We start from the raw sequence: 21,098 nt of genomic DNA on the forward strand, positions 1-21,098 counted from the left end.
CTGCCTTTTTGTACCTGCATTAGTAGATGGTGACGGAGTGCTACACACTTTTCCGGCGACAGAAACCTCCGCTTGTTGTGTGTGTCCCACGTGATGTCCAGGAACCCTCATTGTTGGCTTGGGTTCAGACAAGATCTTTTAATATTTATTAACCACCCTAAAGATTGTATGAAGGTTATCCTGAAATCCACCTGAACCGAGACTGTTTCTCGGATTGGTTGGCTACTAAGAAGCCGTCTAGGTAAGTGAATATTCTCAGCCATTCTTTCGTAGGCGTTCGGCGACCCAATAGGTCAGGGATGCAAACATAATCGGAGCGGCTAACAGCACGAACGGGAGACACGTGAGTTGTAGGAGCTCCCCTTGGTAGGCTAGTCGAACGAATCGATGATGTTGAGAAGCCATGGGTACCTGGAGGAGCGCCTGGCTTAGATCTATTATTACTAGCCAGTCTTCTGTTTGTAAGACGGCTGGAACCTCGTAATGGTGAATTAGTTTGAATGGCTTTGGCTGTAGGAACGCATTCAAACGCTTTCGGTTGAAAACAGGGCATAGGGTCCCGTCTTGTTTCTTGATCAGAAACAGGGTTGAGAGAAAACTGGGGGTTGGACCCGCTTCTTCTAAAACCCCTGAGTTCTTTTAGTCCTCGATCTCGAAAGTGACCTCTGCTGATTGTTGCGTTTGAAATTCTTTCCGTAAAAGTAAAGAAGGACTTACCAATGGTGGTGTCCGCACAAAAGGTATGCGGGCTACGGCTATTATTACTTCCAATGTTAGGGGGGGGTACACTACGCCATCCAGACTCCCCGAAAGTCTCTTAGGCGGCCCCCAATGTTGTTGGTCGTCCAGATGCGGTCACCTCCGCATAGAGTACGAATCCCTTGTGGAGCCCGTACCTCCGATGGACAGGGCGTCGCCCCTTGGGAGTACCCCCGGCCATTATGTGAGTTCGAGGACTTTCCAGGACTCTGAGCTAGGAGGAATCCTTGATAGTGCCTCCCGAGTAAAGGTATCCTTCCGGTAAGGATCTGAGTCATGTTCTCGCAAATTTTATTATGCGTTGTCCCCAAAACCCTCTTCGATTTTTTGGTACAGGCCCATCGCTGTTATGTTTTGAGGATTGGTTGCCCAATCCACTAACCCTTGCATACCCTTCCAGAAGCTGTACCGTTGGGAAAACATCGCATTCTGGAGGGCCACGATGGTCCTCTCCGTCAGATGGTTAGCTGATGACGAGTGGTCTCACCGACGCAGCTTGTCATTTAGACCTAACTCTACGACCGTAGGGGCCGCCAAGAATTGTTTTTTGGGCGTTGTGCCACTTCTTGCCGGTCCCCCTGCTGAAATAAGGTACGTAACGAGGATACCTCAAACATCAGCATCTTAATCGACTTTTCCTCTTGTAGCAGTTCTGCTCCGCCGTCTGGTGTTGCTTTTAGAATATCCTCCCCACGGTCATTCAGATGTTGCGCCATAATCACTGATCACTTAACGTTCGTCCAAGATAATTTTTTTGATGCAACATGTAAACAATAAGAAAGTCAAATCCATAATGAAGATAAAGGGGTCCCAAACTCCCTAAATAAAAAAATAAACGCGCGGGTATGACCAGTAAATAAAAAGAGAGGAATGACCAACGACAAGAAAAAGGAAAATAAATTAGTAGAATATAACCTCACGCGAAGAAAAAAGGGCAAACCCTATCTCAAGGACTTCAAAGTCAAATTCGAATAATAATTGAATTATCAGAGTCGGCTGGAATTTATCAATGATAATTGTTAAATAAATGGTTGCATAGGTCCGTCAACAATATTAAAACCACCAAAAGGTTAATATATTACACAATAAAAGAGATTTCTGTGCAGTGATTGATTATCAATAATTTGACTATAAGACTATTTTTACTCGCAAAATATACCTACATAATTCAAACATTTAATATTAAGTTATTATTAACATAATAATGAAATATTTCAGTACTAATTTATATAAAAACAATCAGGTTTAAATGTAGTCAGGTAAGTACTTATATTATAAAAATAGCATATGTAGGTACCTACCTATTGAGAAAAACTGCTCTTAAAATATAAAATAATACTATAATGATGCATATTATTCGGGTCTTAGCAGTAATTAAATAATTTGTTTTAAATTTAAATGGGAAACATTATAAGAAAGATAGTGCGATATGATTAAGTATTACAAGTAATCTCATATTATTTGTTTTCTGATGTTACATGATTGAACTCATAGTTCTTATTTTGTCCACCACTGGCGCCACTGTCCATTACTCAATTACTGTTATGTTGGCAGAATTGAAGCGTCGTAGTATTTTGTACCAATGAAATGACGCTAAAATAGTCTGTCTTCCTCAACAAAAGTTTGAAATCAAGTCGGGGTGGGGTAGCCGCCATATTGAGCTGTGTGCGCGCCCCGGTCAAGTGAGTCTGTACTTGTTAAAACTGTTAAGTGTGTTCTTTGTCATAAAGTTTAGTGATTCAGTCTTGGATTATATAAAATAAAAGGTAATAATGCTATTTATTTTTATTTATGTTTTTTTAACTCCACTTTTCATTATACTTATTCGCTTTTACTGCTGTTTTTGATGGACGCACGCCGGTCGTAACAAATCCTATTTGTTTTTGTAATATTTTTTAGCCTGCACTCTTTATAAAAGCACCTATTATGAATGCTAAGTATGCAATTCAATGCACTGTGTTAATATAAAATATATTTAATACATGACTTTGAAAGTTAAGCTTATTAATTAGGTACAATTGTATTTACACGTTTTCGGTCGGTAGTTATACGTGTTTGGATTTGTTGTACACTTTCATTGTCGAAAAGTAATGAAAAGACACATTATACGGGTGCTTTATATGATAAAAACTTAGTTAAACTATTGTGTTAAGCTAAAGCGTTTTGGATATCTACTACATAATATCTAGAATTTATGACAATTATTGCAAAAGTTTTATCGGATCCATTCACCAGACTCCGCGTGTTTTTGTATTTTTTGTCTTATGTAAAACGGTCATCCGCTTATTCGACATTTATAAGATTTACACCCCGAGTAGAGTAGAATAATATGTAATGTATTCATGAACGTTATAAAATAATGATGATAATGTGAATTGTTTATTTTCATTCAAGTTGTCTTGTTAGATGTAACAATGAATGTGTATTTATAATAAATGCAATCCTATTTTCGTGCCAGTAAAACTCAGTCCATCGGTTGATGATTATAATAATCATTAATTAAAAGCTAATTACAAAATCATAATACATCACGAAATTTGTTGTCCTTAATATATTTAATACCTTCGTTTATAATCTACAATAAATTCATTAATTAGACAGTATGAACTAAGTTACTTAAGTAGGTAGCGAAATTCATACGCCATAGTTATAATTACATACTTATTTAGGATGCAGTTATCCTTTTCTCTGGTTTCAAATGAATACCTACAAATAGTATTATGATGATTAATAATTTGTATTGCTAAAGTTTCAATGATTATTCTACCATGAAGAATTGAAGATCAATTATGAGCAATACAATCTGTTAGTCAACGCGGAAACATTAAACATTTAAAATGCATCTTCTACGAAAGAACTATGACGTTTATATCTGTAATATTGTGACATCCTGAATGAATAGTTGAGATGATAGTGTCCTACCCAATTGTGTGTGGGTAGAAATGTATACTTTTGTCTAAAATAAATAGTTTCTAATTATTGACGAATTTGATCTAATATCTTTTCAGGCTTTCTACAACGGCTGTACACTGTTTATCATTTGTATGAGCGTGTCATCCGTGTTTCATTATCATTATGACTAATATTGCTTATATCAGCCGTTTGCTTGCTGATGCGTACAAATCATGGTATGCATCACCAACAAACAAACAAAAACATGTCACAGAAATGTATTCGTCACACCGATTGACAATTTGCAAAACGATTAAAAAAATGTTTCAGCGCACTCGGTCGCCAGCTGAAAATAATCTTAACCATATTTTTAGTTGGACAAAAGGTTAGGCACGGTATCGGCTGAACAAGTCGGCAGGCTCCTTTCCCAACGTTCATTGTCTCGTTGATCGCTGATAGTTTGTATGCCTGCAGAATTAAAATAATAGCCCGTGGCATTCTTACTACAGCGAGACTGCCAACAGACTTTTTTTTCTGCAAAGAGGTGTGTTGGTCGAGTCAATTCGGAGATACTTCACATGCAACCACTATCCGTATTTGGCTATAATTGTTAATGTGGCCAGTATAATCCGATACGCATGTCCACACGATTTTTGGAGCTATCATGTAATTCGGGCAATTTGCGAGAATAGGTTGCACATATATAGGTATATATTATGGTATATTATATAACTACAATGTTATATTGTTATATATATATATATATATTATAATTGGCGTTGAGACAGTACAGAAAATTAATATGTATTTCGATGCTCACAACATTGTCAATATCCATGAAAGATATTAGGAAGTAACTGAACTGGCTCGAACTGTTTTCCCTGCGGCGCTATTTTCCATGATAATGGGTACTAGCTAAACTTAGTGTATAGTATATTATTATTAGTCTACGCTTTGTGTTGAGACGCCACATAAAAGTGATTCGATATTTTCATAGGTACTTCCTTATGTAGGGAAAACTTTAAATAGCAATGAATTGTTTATACCTACGTAACGAATAAAACTACGAACCAGTAAACAGAAAATTATGACCCTAATGGTCGAGGAATAATAAATCTACGTTAAAAAGTGCAGAATTATTGCCTTTAAAAATTAACTACTTTTCGGGCCAAAAGACGAAATTTACTAATTTAGCGGTGTCAATTTGGCATAATTAACTCAAAAAACGGATCTAACCTCCTTTTTCAATTTCACACATATGATTTTTTTCGAATATTAATTTAGAACCACTGCAGGTTCAACTTACTAAGTAACATCAATGCTTTAACAATTTACTAAAGATAACAACTACATAATATAGATCCGTGAAATGTTACTACATACAGAATGACTTATGGTTATTGTAGTGGTAGTCATACCTTAGGATTCATGGTTACTGTAATATACGAATACATGACGTGGCATGTAATGTTTTTTTTTATTTTGCGATACCTAGGTAGCTGCTAAGAATGTAATATTGACTATTTTGAAAGTGGAGACTTATTTCTCATTGTTATTTAAGAAATGTATATAGGTAAACAATGTAGGTATACAAGCATTTAATTAACAGTGCACTTTATTTTTGTCTTGCTATTTTTATTATCTACACAATATATTATGTTAGTATTTAGAAAAACATCGTAATTATTATACAATTGGTATACAAGCATTTAATTAACAGTGCACTTTATTTTTGTCTTGCTATTTTTATTATCTACACAATATATTATGTTAGTATTTAGAAAAACATCGTAATTATTATACAATTAGAAAAAATCTGCAGAGAAGTTTCTGTCTAAAGAATTTATTGTGTAGTATTTATTTTCTCCGTTTGGAACAAACTCTAGTGACGTAAGGTCGTGTGATTATTTCTCTTGTTTCAAGAAAACTGTGAGTGGAATTTCGATTGCTAGTTTTTACTTATACTGTGAAGATTATAATATTATATAGTACCTCACCACCTACTTGTGTTATGTTATTCTGTTCTGGTTATCTTACTTGTGACGATTGGATCTGTTACTATAGTAATATAATAAAATAGTTTCACACAACAGTACAATATAATGTACGAATACAATAAAACATTGAAGATTTATCTATGCGATTTATCAGCAGCATTTGTTATACATACACAATGCATACAATTGTAAAAAATACGATTATTTTTAATTATTAGTTTATTACTTATTTCATTCTATGCAACTGACATTTTGCATCTCACCTCATTTAAAAGTTCTAAAATCAATAAATATAAATACATGTACCTACAAAGAAATTAACGAAAAAATATCGCCGATTTGCATACAATACATGTCAGAGCTCAGAGCTATTCTAGAAAATTACACAGATTTTATTGTAGGTACTTAAGTAAGTACCTATTTTGTAACTTGAAATCTGTACTTATAAAATAATATTATCTAAAGTGAATTAAGTACTTTTAATTAAATAATTCCTACCACTGAGGTCTTATTAAATAAAAGGGCCCGCAAACTAGTCTGCCTATAATACATCCATCCATCCATTACAGTCATATTATGATCATACAAACTTTATTCTTCCGTAAACTGATTTATTAAAAATATATCTAGGTAGATAGTTAAAGGTTAATTCTTTGTAAAAAGGGGTGATTATTGCAGATATTTGTCGTATTATATATAGTCCATGTCTAGTTTATTTTGAGATTTGTATCCTTATAATATTAATGACTAATGAGTGAAACCCATCTCCAGAAAGACCGTGATTCAGATTCATGTAAAACTGTGTAGTGTGAACCAACTATATAATTTTATGGCCTAGCCACCCAAGCAGCTGGATCATCAATTTTATTGAAATTATAAAAAAAACACACTGCTTATTTGAGAATACCTAATAAGAACAGAATCTTGTCGTTCTGAAACAGTATTCAACTCTGTTGACTGTTGACATGTCTGTTGTAGATAAAAATAACATTTTAAATGATATACTGTAATCGCTTATAGCAGCATGATATTGTATCTATGATTTCGTATTAGTTACGTTCTAAATTTGGTCGGTTGTTTTTTCCGTATATACAGTTCAACTCATTTTATAAACACTATTTATTTATAACCACAATAAATTAATGATAAGAGGTCGAGTGAATGCACTTGTACGAAATGATTATTGTTATTTTATGAGTTCGCAATTTCAGGTTTGCGCTGCAATCTTGCCTGCAGCGATGACATTTATCATACCGGTTGTCATTCACAAACATATTTTAACAATGGCTCACACTCATTCATTCACTCAATCATTTTGATTTCACAATTTCGGAACGTTCATACAATAATTAATTATAACTGCGGATATTAATTTGTTTGTTATATTTATTGAATAGACAACTTAATAAAAGCTTTGAGCGATTTGACTGCTCTCTAATAAATACATTAAAAATATTTGCTTCAGGTATTAATTATCAACAATATAATGATCATTATGAAAATCATCGAAAGTCGTAGGTACCAGTTTTTATCACCATTTTCTGGAAAGCGTGTAACATTATGTATCAATAGCATTATGGATCAATAATCTACTGTTGGATGAGTGCCTTTTCAAGCGATTCCATTTCTCTCGGCTTTGCGCATTGCACCCTTCCATCTTTCACAGACCTTAACTACTCCGTCGATCCAGCGTCCTCTAGGCCTGTCTACCTTGTCTGAATACTGAATTAAAATAATCTATTACTTTATTTAACACGTTATCATATTAGGCGCAATCGTAACGTTTAAGGCGTTTTCCCAGCGTTAGATTTTTCGGTAATGAAATAATTTAACAGTTCAATAAGTCAACCAGTCCAATTTTTATTAAAATAACATACCTATAAAGAGTTATTCGATGTTATGGAAATTTTATTTATAGATACCTTTAAAAAATCTACATACCTATAAAGAGTTATTCGATGTTATGGAAATTTTATTTATAGATACCTTTAAAAAATCTTTCTATATCGAACGCAATCATTAACTTTCAGGCCACGCCCTTAAATTTTAGAGTTGCTTCATTGTTGAGCTAGGATAAAATTAAAAATATGTATCCATAATGCCATATGTATAATAATGGTGGGATTTGGAGTATCGAGCCATATCGTAGGTAAATATTATATTCGGATTACCATTATTGTATCATTTTCTACTCTTGTAACATTAAGAATTCATTCCGCGTCGCATTCTAAAAACTGGATTATGCGACGAAAATATGGTCTCCGAGTTCGTCGTTCATTATTCATGAACCCTTAATTGACGAAGACCATTAGCGTTCTCTTATCTGTATCCGAAATCTTCCAGACAGCCTTCGGATTATTCTCATCCTCGCAGTCTCTCTAATAGTCTAATCCTATAATCGTAAGCCACGCTTAAAAATAATCTCCCTCGTCGCGGACTCAGTACGAAATAAAGCGACCCAGAATTAGTAGTACTCTAATAACGGGGATCGTAAAATTAAGTACAAGAAGTCACCCCTGCCAACCGAGTTTTCCGCTGTGTCCCGTTAAACCGGCTAAACCGATGTTTGTCCGGCGTAGACGCTCCAATTTGCAATTACCCCGACTGTAATGGTGCAAGTCGAAATGCACGTGAGCGGGAATCGATCTAGCTAGGACCTGGGTATTGCATAATGCAGTATGTTATAGTGATGTCGCATAAAAATAACATGGGGCTCGCTGTAAAGACACGCAATACGTAGTAGAATTTTATTATATCTTAAATTATTTTAATGGGTTCAGTTAAATTCTTAACTTTTTCTGTTGCCAAATTTACTCCCCCACAGTGGCAATGTAACATAAAACAGCAACAGCGTTTTTTTTACCATTCCCCATTTTTTTTTTGGTCTAGCTAGTCGAACTTCACGTAAACGAAACGCGCATTCAATATTGGTTCTCGCGTTTTATAGCCTAACAGACATTAAGTAATAAACTAAGGCTAGCTTCAAAGTACGTCGCACTATGTAGGTATGTAAATATTATGTACATAGTTTTTTTTATCGAATTTATTTCATTCCTTTCATAACATTGAATTTAGTAAAATGATAGTAATAGATATTTCGATTAAATATATTTGTATTTTAAATAATGATTTCTTTCTGGGGGGGCACATTTTTTCCTTGAAATTTTGTATTGACCACATCGAAAAACGGTGCCCTGCTGCATCTCGCTTGTTAACTTGTCATGAAAGACTATAGTTGCATGATTGAACCAAAATAATCCCACACCGTAAATCATATTACAATAATACCCATCTCCTTGTCCCATATCCAGACGTCGACGAATGCCTTCCATCCCTATCGTCTGATATGGGAAACATCTCCGCCATTTCGCCATCAAATCCGTTTCAAATGCTTTCGATTTACCCAGTCTTCCTATCCTATCAAGCGGTTCGTCCAATTCCCATAAGGGGCATCGCCGAGTATGTTCTTAGGATTCGTCATGCGTGACTGGAAGCCAACACCCCGTCGCCAGAATGTCGGCTGAAAATACAGTTTGTGTGTTTGCTAATGTCTCCGACTTCGTTCATTATCGACTACTATTTTTTTCCCTCTCTCTCTCGAGTATGTTGTTGTAGGTGTCGCCTTATTGAAGAGGGGTTCCTACCCTCATTATTTTAACGCATCGCTTTCTAAAGTGTAGTATGTAGGTATATATTTTTCTCACCTTTTCGAGCTTACATCAGCGTTGATTACATTCAAAGTTTCCACATTTCAACATGTTAAGTTAGGTACATCAGGCGCACACACAAGGGAGTGGGGCTGTTTTGGGTCCTGACCCCCCCCCCCCGAAACGAATAAATACAAATAATTTTAGTTTGAATGGAACATTTCTTCTTCGTGATCCGTGTGATTTGGCTGCCGAATGGTTTCTCCACTCCTCTGGGTATTTTACTACACGGAAGGCCCTATGCCAGTGACTTTGTACAGTAATCTGGAGCATCTAATATTCCCTTTAATATTCTCACGCGGTATGTCAAAAAAAGATGATGTGAACGACACAAACGGACAATATCGATCCTAATAATTATGACAGTTAGGCCACGCGCATTCGATAACCACCTGTGAATGCTACATCCGCAACAACTGGTAGGTGAGCACACATAGTTATAGCTGCAGGCTATGTGTTCATCGATAGACTCAAAAGTGTGAAGTGTCTGGGTATGAAGTATGTACCCGGAAAAGTGCAAGGGTCCGCGGCGTAAATGCAAGCCAGTGACACCTGCTAGAAGCTAGATTGTGTTAACTCCCGCCGCCTTAGAAAAATAAGAGACTATTACGGATATTTTTTCGAAATAGAGGCGCGCCTGACCTACGTGATTTTTTTCATTACGAATTCAATTTCATCTCCAGTATTAAAAACACATACAAAAATAGTCATGACTAACTTTAGGATAAATACGCGGATAACATTATTGAAGTGTTTTGCACACATTTTGCACACATCGGATAAATAATGAATATAAATATTTAACTCAACATCATTACGCACCTATAAGTAATTATGAGTTATATAGCAGTTAATGATCTCCATATCGTCTCTGCTCTGCCCGGTCGTACCTACAAAGAAAAACGTCTTAACTGGGATATCGTCATAAATCAAAACCAGGCACAATGTTGCAACTCTTTTCCGCGCGCACATGCGAGAGAATATCGGGACAGTGACGTCGTGCGGTTGGCTAACCGAAACGAATAAAAAACAGCTTCTGCACTACGTCGATGTGACATTTTGCGATTTTATCAAAAATGTCGCACCGACGCTATGTGCGCAGTACATTAAGTTACATGTGTTTTGTGAACAAATTCGACGTCAATATTAGTTTATATTATATGCGACCGACCCCACACTTGAAAGCGGAGCGACTCTGTATGGCAGCCATGTCTCAAGGGTGGGAGGCACCCAACCACCCTAGGGGTTCCTTTCCAATAGACCGGATATGAAAATGGTTACACTATGTAGAAAGGGACACTTCATCGTTGAGGCTTATATCTTGGAGGGAGATTGCGTCCGATAGAGGGTCCTGACACTCCTGACGATGATGAATAGTCGATTTCATTAATTATTATCCTCCAGATTTTATAGTTATGTGACATTATTATCCACCCACCCTTACTCTTGTCTCGATAGAACAATCATTAATGCTTGGGCTCCATAAAGCTTTACTACCAACTATGACGTTTTATTGAGTAAATATTTTTTACGGCTTTCTGTACCGCCGATGGTTTGTAAAACTTTTCATTAAACCACTCGTATGTAGGTACTATACTATAACTTTGTGGAGTAGAGGTAGTATAATACTTTTTGATTGGTGAAATAAAACGAAGCCAATTATTGGTTAAACACAGAAAGCACTAATTTCTGTAAATAGTCTACGCCTAGATCTAAGGCAGGGGGGGCAAACTTTTTGGATGCAGGGCCAAATTCTAGATTATTTTAGATATACACAATTTATTATCGTGAAAATAAACATTACAAAAAAAAATAATGAGAAGAATGAAACTGTTGTACATTTTTTTAAATTCAGGTGTTAATTTTGTAGTTGATATTCTCAAAATTGCTTGTAAATGGGCATCGGAGATATTTGATCGAAAATTTTTTTATTGAGGTTCATGATCGAAAATGTTTGTTCACATATAGGTTGATCCAAAAATAACGAACATTATTCTTGCATAATCTTTAAGTTGGTCGAATTAAGGGCATTGTAAAATTTTGAGATTTCTTCACGACGATGCAATTCTCTTAAATCAGTGTCACACTGCAGATCAATAATCTCAAGTTGTAGCTTTGTTGGCACACTATCAATATCTATTGAAATCGTTGTTCAACGTAGGAAATAGTGGTTACATAGTGTGAGACGAGACGCAAGGAAGACGTATTGAGATAATACATTTACGAAACAACAAAATCTTCAAATTTTAATCTATTGTCAATATTTTTTTAAAAATTATATAAAAAGTTATTCGTGATCAGAAATACAATTAATGATGGTGGGCCGCAAAAAAATACCCGGCGGGCCGCAGTTTGCCCCCCCCCCTGATCTAAGGTAAGCACAGCTCTATTATACATGTACTTAGTCGTACCTATACCAAATCAATTCACGACTATACCAACTTACAGTACACACATTGGAAGGTTCATAATATTTACTTATTTATTACAGTGAAAAGGATTTTTTTTGAACATAACTTATAGATACACAATAATATGTAGGTATATAATAATGTAAATTATAACTTCTATTATTGATATCTAAATATTCTAAACAATTTAAACGGTGGTACGGAAACGTTATTTTGAAGAAAATTAAAATTATTCGTTGCTCACAAACCTGTTTATTCTCATCATCAGCTAGGGCCGATCCACTGTTGGGAAGAATGCTTCATCATACCGTTTTCCACTAGGTCTTTGAAGGTTTTACTTTATGGAGCCCCGGGAGCCGGACGATGTTTCAGTGATTAGCCACTTGCAGCACTTGTAGCGGACCCACGTTGTTTTTATTTCCCAATGGTTTCCTTCCTGGTTCTTTGACGGTATGCCCAACATGCATTTTCTGTGCGACGTTTCGTATGCGTATAATGATGATTGATGTAATATAATGCTTCAATCGTAATGAATAACACTTTTTTATTAGTTTTTTGTATTTTTTTTCATCAAAGATATTTTAAAAAGGTGAATGTGAGTTAATTGGTTTTTCAGTACTGTCTCACATAATTTCCATACAAAACAGGGCAACATAATAATATTAATCACATAAAAGCATTGTTCAATGAAAAACCTTTCGTTCCTGTGGTGTACAGACTTACGCTATTGATGCCAAAATGTTTTTGGGGTACCTACTATGTGAGATTTTATCAGATATTGCTCAGCGCACGGACCAATGTGGTAACGAAGTAGTGAAATATTTACCTTTCGTTATCTTTGTAAGTAGACGGCCTATTTTTTTTTCGTTCTATCGAGAAATCAACCGCTAAAAATCGATTGAGGAAAATTCCAGACTAGTAGGACCAATAACAAAAAAGATAGGCGAATGGCTTGAGTGATATCGCTGACTATAATTAACCTAGCCACTGAAATGAGTGACATTCCATTAAAATTGTACACATCTTCACTTACTGGGTGACTGAGAAAAGTAAGTCATGATGATGTCCATATTGGATGCTTGAACTTGGTATCTGTGTATCCTGATCGCGTCAGTGTTCCCGTTACAAGAGGCCGTGAGACCAGCAAATCATTCCATATCTTACACCTTATCAATTGATTTCCGCCCGATGATTAAAACCGCTAAGTCAAGCTCGACATTTTAAATCATAAACAAAAACTTGTATTCCACTGACATTGTAGGGAGGATAGAATAAAGTTATTATTATATTATCTGTCATTGACTACCTGTGGGTTAATTTTACCACATAACTGTTGACACGCTATTATACGCATAGTACCTACAATCGTATTTTTCATCATTACTAGCTGTATATAATAAAATGCCAATTAAAATAGGTAATAAACCAAACTTGTTCTTTTCGGTATTCGGTTACAGAGATTCTTACGGGGTTTTTGATGTATGACGACTAAAAAAATAATATTGTGTGTATATTTTATTATTTCTAATGCACTGACTAGTGCCTTTGTCACTCATTGTCTATGATTTATTTTTTACACTGGCAATTATGAGACATTTGATTATCATAAAATTACACTGTCATCGTTCGATCTCTATTGCTTCTTTCTGTAATTATTTATAATATACGTTTCGTCATTTTGTTTGGGTATTCAGCAATTAACTTTAATTAGTCATTCATCGGTCATATTATGAATCGCTTCTATCGATATTTGGGTTCGACTGTTTTTAAGGCTATTGAAATTACATTGTATTATATACGTACCGTTATAATTTATAATTTATTAATGATCAATGCTTAGACTTCGGTTATTTTCAATAGTCGATCTCACACAGTACCGATCGGCAAATATGGGCTAATGTGACCAGTATTGCCAACTTTGCGTTTTTATTGCCAGGTCTAGCATTTTTCGATATGCATCTAGCTTATGGCGTTTTTGATAGCGTTTTTTTACAGCTTTGAATGTGCTGAAAATAAGCTAGATATTTAGTTCATTTTATTGTCTTGCACATCAAATATCTGACCATCGGATAGGTATTTAATGAAGGTAGGTCGGTAGGTACTTGAGAGATAAAACAACACAATGGAACAATATGAGCATTCTTGGTGTGATATAATGGTATCGGATATTATAATTTAATGTGTTCGTATGTGGCATTGGATTGACGATTATTGTGATTCCACTCTCTGGTATTAATTACCTAATTATTACTTGTCGTGGGTTCTTTAGATACATTCATTATTTTTTGTCAATTATGAAATCAGTTTCTGGGAAAATTTGGTGTCATTTTTACCCGTATACCGATTTTTTTTTCAATTTTTGCACTTTTGTGTTAGGCAAAAAAGTAGTATTTTCACAAAATCTAGCGTTGTTTTTCCCTACCAAATAGCGTGTTTTCGTACCCCGTCTAGTAGCATGTTTTTGTCAACACTGAATGCGACTATGCAGTTACATCTTACACCTAAAACACTTTGCCTCATAAGACAAAATGAAGAAAAGTGCATGTATGTATCGGTTCTGTTTTTTGGCCCCACAAATAGGTAAAATAATTCAATACTTACATTAATTTAATTTGCATTTATGCCAATCAAACATAGTTTTATTGGTATCGTTGGACACATGGGAGATTGCTAATAGTGCAGGATCCCATAGACTTTTCGTATACATAATATGCGGTACGCATTCTGACAATTGGAATAGGTTTTAGGGGTCACCAAGATATAATGTCGATGTTGCCAGGCGATATTAGTGGTCAATTTTTATTTATTGAGGTTTTAATTTTTTTTCTTATAACCCACCAAAAATTGTTCTGAGTTCTTCAATAAAACCAAGACGGGATCAGGGATTGATTGAAAATGCAATAATTGTACCATGCCATCGGCATGGTCGTAGAACGGTCCGTCCCGTTTGAAAAAATAAAAATAGCGGGTAGTGAAATGTGTTCAAAATTATCGATTCTTAGGACCCTTCTTGGCTTAAATTATATTATTTAGTAGCATTTTTGTATATAATCACCTAAATTGGTTTCTTTACTATATCTATGCATATGACATTCGTTTTAGTATTATGGTTAATCCAGAAACAGTGTAGGTTGCATATATAGGTAGGTGAATAAATGTAATAACGATAACCACTAACCACACTAAGTACCTACACATTTATTAAAAAAAAGAAACAAGAAGTCAAGTGTTCAAACTGCTTTAGGTATCATGATCACAGTTTTTACAAACAATACTTACACATTTGCACAATGATATTCGTGTCAAAGCCGATTTCTTATAACTACGTGATAATGTACGGCAGTCAGAATTACATTTGCATGGTTTAACCAAATAATTTGGCAGATGTTCATGGCATGGTACAATTATTGCATTTTCAATCAATCCCTGATCCCGTATTGGTTTTATTGAAGAACTCAGAACAATTTTTGGTGGGTTATAAGAAAAAAATTAAAACCTCAATAAAAAAAAATTGACCACTAATATCGCCTGGCAACATCGACATTATATCTTGGTGACCCCTAAAACCTATTCCAATTGTCAGAATGCGTTCCGCATATTATGTATACGACAAGTCTATGGGATCCTGCGCTATAAGATACGTCAGTCTCCATTGAACAATACTTCGAAGTAACCATTGTTTTATGACGGTTATTAGGCCTTAAGAATGATAGAAATACAATACACGCCTGAATATTCTCACATATTTATTACCAACATTCAAACATCAAGTTTGCATAAGTGTATCATTGATTAACCCACATTTCTACACACTTCAGAAATATACCTTCTTTACAGCCACATCCAGAGACAACCAAGTCCCTTATGTTTGTGTCCTCTGACCTCGGGAATGCTTCTGCGGAATATGAGTTTTGAGGAATGCAATTTAATGTTTTATGATTTGGATAAATTATTGATATGGCCGCCTGGCTGGCTGGCCTAGGCGAATGAAATTAACATTATTACTACTTCCATATATTTATATTGTCAACAATTTATTTTATGATATAATGCTAATATTGCAGTATCTATTTGTGCATATAAGATTATAATGACATTAAAATATGCACGTAAGATTAAGATAGTCTGTTCTTATACGGAGATTCTCCGCAAACAAAGAATATTCGAGAGTGTCTTGTGATTTCCCAGCAGAGCGAACAACGCATAAAACATAATTTCGCACGTTTTCATTTTTTGTTCGATTTTCGCATTTTCGGGATTTCCGCGGGTAATTTTAGTTCAGAGCGTTCCCGTTGGATGTCATACCCTACCTGATTTACGATGTCAATTTATTACACCCTGTTGTAATATGCTTTCCACTAAGAGGTATTTTTGTTATCGTTCCTTGTTCAGGAAACGTCAGTTTTTCTTTGTTGAGTATTATAATATCGTTCATTCTTATATTTACGTTTGTACGATTTTCACCATAGCATTCAACGATACGAAATGTCATGTATTGTTGTTAAGCTGGTAAGTAACAGTCTTAAAAGGGTCGGGCGAATGAAGGAGACAGGTCAATCAAGAATTGATTTTCAGATTATAAGCATATTATTACAAATGTTTTTGCTTGTGATGTTGCAATTGTTATTTAGCAGTGCAATTCTTACATTTGTACGCCCCCAGTAACGTATATATACCCTACACTACTCCAAATTAAAGAATTTGTTTACCTATTATTTTGGTACGTTAATAGATACTGGTGGTATTATGGTCGTTGGTTAATTTGTATTTGAGAGCTAAATTTGGTAGCCGCTATCAAAATAATGTAGAAAACACACCGCCATATTTATGGCAATAAAGTACTGTGAAAGATTTAGGGCCGTATGTATTAGATTCCCAAATTCTTTATAAGCTATTTAACCGATTTTCCATCATATAGCGTATAGCACTGTTTGTGACGTAAGCAATCTGACGTCACACGCCAAAATGGCTGCTTCATCTGTCACTTTGCCAAATGTCAAAGCGCAGTATTTCTCATGGAGAGATAAGATGGATTTACGTAAGATTAGGTACGATAAAATATCTCCGCTAAACGACCGCAAAAATAGGTACCTACTGCTGTATCTGGCATTAAAATATGCAATTGGAAGCATTCTGCATTCTTCAAAATATTATGGTACCTACCTACCTAGTTAAGTATTGTAAGATAACTGTAATAAACAAGGCACAACTCTCAAATACACTGGAAACATCATTAGTGTCATACGGTGATTGGTATAAATACTATAAATGATAATATTATACAGAGATCATTACATATTATTATTTAAATACATTTGCATTTCTGTCATTTATTCTTATTCTGTTTTGACACTGTCATAATTGAAGTGAAGTTAGTTATAATAATATATATTGTATTCAGTATTGCCACCAAATGGAAATATTTACTGGCAATACTTTATCCTTTCGTACAGTAGAATTTTAAAATAAATGTGATAAAATAACTGATAAATTATTTAAAGTTCATAATAATTATTCATTTATAATTATTAAATTTATATGGTATCGTTCGCACACTTTCAGACACATTTACAATTTCAAAATTTTGAATTATTGATTGGGGAATGAAATTTTATAAGATTGCCATTATACAGATACACTGACACACGATGACGTCACATTAAACAACGAATTACCTTTTTACTCATGCATACAAACGTGCAGTATATAGCCTATAAGGTTTTTGGGAATCTCATGCATACGACCCATAGTATGTAGAGCTCACGACAGGGTGCTGAAAGCTTTCAAGGTGAGATAATATAGTGCTATGGCTAGAGTAGCTAAAACGTATTATCGTAGAAAATGTATCTAAGAAGCTTTTTTCTAATTCATTTTTTCTTTGCCCTTTAATTTGCAACCCTGCTAATGTAACGCAATATAATGGTCCTTGCATTTAGCGTGTCGTTAATGCACATCCATTTTCTCTCCCTCGGCTGCTGTCTGGTGATTCTTACCATTTTTCTATTACCCTCCGAGTTTCTTTTGTGCGTTTACTGGCTTCGTGATCGTCTTTTGCCGTCATCTTTCTGTATGGAATGTTCACCGAGTGCTTGCGACATCAAAGAGCATACCGGGTAACGTATTCATTCTTTCTTGCCGGAGAAGATTAGTACTCATGATTTGCGATTTTTAATGAGCCCTCCTTGTGCTTAATTAAACTCACAGGAAGGCCTTTTAAAACGCCTATACTTGTCAGCCCTTATGATAATTAGCCAACAAGACTTTTTATCCACGTTTTAAAATTAAATGAAGGGGAAAGAGTTACTCCCTTGTTCTTCGGTCACGGCGATTCAATAAAATATTAATAAAAAATGTGTCCTATCTACCAAAAAAATCGTATAACAAATTAAATATTTTATCTCTGGTTTCTTTATATTCTCATAATAATCTTTTATAATATGCGATTAACAGGATGCCTTTCCCATATTGTTATCAAATCGTTGTGGATTCGGTGAATTATTTTATTTTCTATCTCTTTGACCACATGTGGTTGACCTTTCCCTAGGGAATTTATCATCATGCTTTGTATTTAAATGTAGTAAGCGTTTAGTGCTCTTTGCTTTTGTAATGTAGTGGAAATTTTGATGCCGAATGTGAATTAATATTAGATTAGGTTCCTAGCTAATAATGAATTCACATTAAATGTTTTTTTATAACATTTTCAAAATATTTCTTGAAGATTTAGGAAGACGAACAAGAACACAATGAATAATATATTACATACTTGTGTATACATTTTTGCAAGTTTTCAAGTACTTAATACTATTAATAAACTAACAGTTTTATAGGGGTTTACGTGACTTTTAAAAATTTATAAAAAATACCAAGTGACACTGCAACCTGTCAACATTCTTGGGTGTGGCATAGTTCTGTAATATACCTAAATTGTTTTAAATTCTAATTGACGTCTGACTGCCCAGTATGCTTTTACCATTGGTGAGTGTGCATAGTACCTGCAGATACCGAAGGGCGAAACCCTACTCGAATGGAATAGTACAAAACTTTAGAATTCAATTTTCGTCAAGCACCCTCGGTCTATTGTATTGATTTTTGAAAATCTTCAAATTGCACTTATTAGTGGAATACCTTTACTACTGCACTGTAGGCATCTGTTTTCTTTCACGACTCGATTAAAATAAACGATTCCTGGGTGTTAGTTTATTTATCAAATTTAGAATTTGCGTTTATGCATATTGTTTACTCTCACCTTACCCCTTTTAATACGTCTTCTACATGTCTCACTCCTATACTTTTAAATATGTTTTATATTATGAGTTACAGACAAATATATAGTGTAATGGCTACCAATGTTGGATCATTTTGTAATATAATTATTATTGAATGTATATAATATCTATATATAATAATAATAATTATTTTTTAAATTATGAAAATATATTTATGATTGACTTCAATAAAATGCTACAGTATTTACCATCATTTTTATGGTGATGATGCTTTCCGATATAAATAGTTTTTTTTCCACCTCAGTTCACTTACCGCTTATCCACTTCAGTCGTTTTATTAGTTGTATACGTTTAATAGTCTTAAAACTAAAGCTACTACATTCATGCGGTATCAACGTTTCGATCTTTCACCGAGTTTGCGCTTTGATTGCTCGTTGAACGTTCCGCCATACATTGTAACATGCACGAGTGTATCTGTTTCTGCAAAAGCAAGAAACTTGTCTATAAATTATGTCTCATGATTTTCGGCATTTTTGTACATGGTCTACCCCCATTCATTAAACACATTTTTTTATTTTCATATTCATTAAAAATAAACAAATTCGTTGAACATTATCGATTTCAGTAAAACTTTAATATTTCATTGATTTTGTGACTACACATTTTCTACAACCTTTTACTACTGTGTACTATTTGTCACATCGTATCATATCGTCATTCCAAAAGCAAAAGGGCACTTGTGACATTTTGACAGTATTGAGTTATGAATGCTCGTAATTTTTTCTCTACATTATTGGCGAAATGGCACTTGTCGAGACTAAATCCATGAAATCACATTTTACGAAAGAAAATAAAGATCACTCGTGTATTTGTAAACTAATCTTTAACTAACGTAGATGTACACATGTAAACGTAACATGTACACGACTTGTTTGTGCATTGGTTACAAAAATAATATAAGAAAAGGATATGTAGGTACTTTGTGTTATATATTTTAAAATGTGTAAAGGCTTTTGTAAAAAAAAATGTTGCAGAAAAAGGGCCTTTGTGGCGGGAATCTTCATAAGATATGAAAAAAATGCATTTAAATCTTTGAGTACTAAGTCACCTGTGCTCTAAATTTCATTTCAAAATATTGAGACCATTTTTTCCCCGCAAAAAAACTTAAAATGCGTTTTTCTTAAAACTCAATTTTTGCACAAGTGCCCTTTTGGGTTTTGGGGCGACGATCTTATGTGGACGACCCCTACGCTATGATTATGGATTTTTAATATTAATGTGGCGGTGTCGCTGTAAAAGGTACGCTGTAAATTTTTGGATGGCAACGAATCTGGATTTACTGACAATTAAAAAAACTCCATCTCGAAAAATATAGACTAACTAAAAATAACTAATTATTGTTTCCTTATGTAAATCTACAGATCATTTTGCATTTATTGTCACATTTTTTTTGTGAAGAATGTGGATGTACTAATGGGAGATTTACGCAAAGTTGGATCAAATATCGTTTTATTTCGAATTCCCCACCGCAATTATATTATTAAACAAAAATATTGATCACTTTTGGCATCAATTGTTCCAATTTTATCCACTATATTGACTATAATATTATTGTTAGATACTTTTTTTTCGGATATTGAATAACGTCATTCAAATTCTAACTTAGCCCTACAGTGGTAAGATAACTGTTGAATATATTAAAGCCGTTTGTTTTGTAAGTTTATAATATGCTAGGTTTGTAGAACTTTGCTACCTGAAATCCTAGTGCAGGCCTTTTATAGTAACATATTATTATGTATAATCGATTTCCATCCTAATTTAGATAGTATGTATTTCGTTGGTATTTATATTCTAATGCTCGTCGACCAGTGCATGTTTGTTTAAAATCCTAGTTTATTTTGGTTGAGGAAGTGTTTTTTTGAAACACAAATATACGCAAACGGATGTCGACCGGGCTCTGGAGTTCAAAAAAGTACGTGAATGGAATTTAAACCTTTTCTATTCGTCAAGACTTCAGTTTGACGCTAAGCTCTGGCTTTCTACGGCGATATGCGAGTGAATAAACGACTTCATGATAACCTCTGGTTTATTTTTATAACATTCTTG

The 21,098-nt window shown here is 34.5% G+C and overlaps 1 protein-coding gene across 2 annotated transcripts in view; it reads left to right on the forward strand.

Moving 5' to 3' along the window:
- The first annotated feature begins 2,390 nt into the window (after nt 1-2,390).
- LOC147078550 (uncharacterized) overlaps nt 2,391-21,098 on the forward strand; it is a 222,293-nt gene continuing 203,585 nt past the window's right edge. For both annotated transcript variants that reach the window (XM_085960217.1, XM_085960218.1), the window contains exon 1: nt 2,391-2,525. The gene's annotated coding sequence lies outside the window, so the exon portion shown is untranslated. The remainder of the gene's footprint in view (nt 2,526-21,098) is intronic.

Source organism: Rhyacophila brunnea, unplaced genomic scaffold, assembly GCF_057557595.1.
Source record: "Rhyacophila brunnea isolate RB1 unplaced genomic scaffold, BYU_Rbru_1.0 scaffold_11, whole genome shotgun sequence".
Taxonomy (NCBI): Eukaryota; Metazoa; Arthropoda; class Insecta; order Trichoptera; family Rhyacophilidae; genus Rhyacophila; species Rhyacophila brunnea.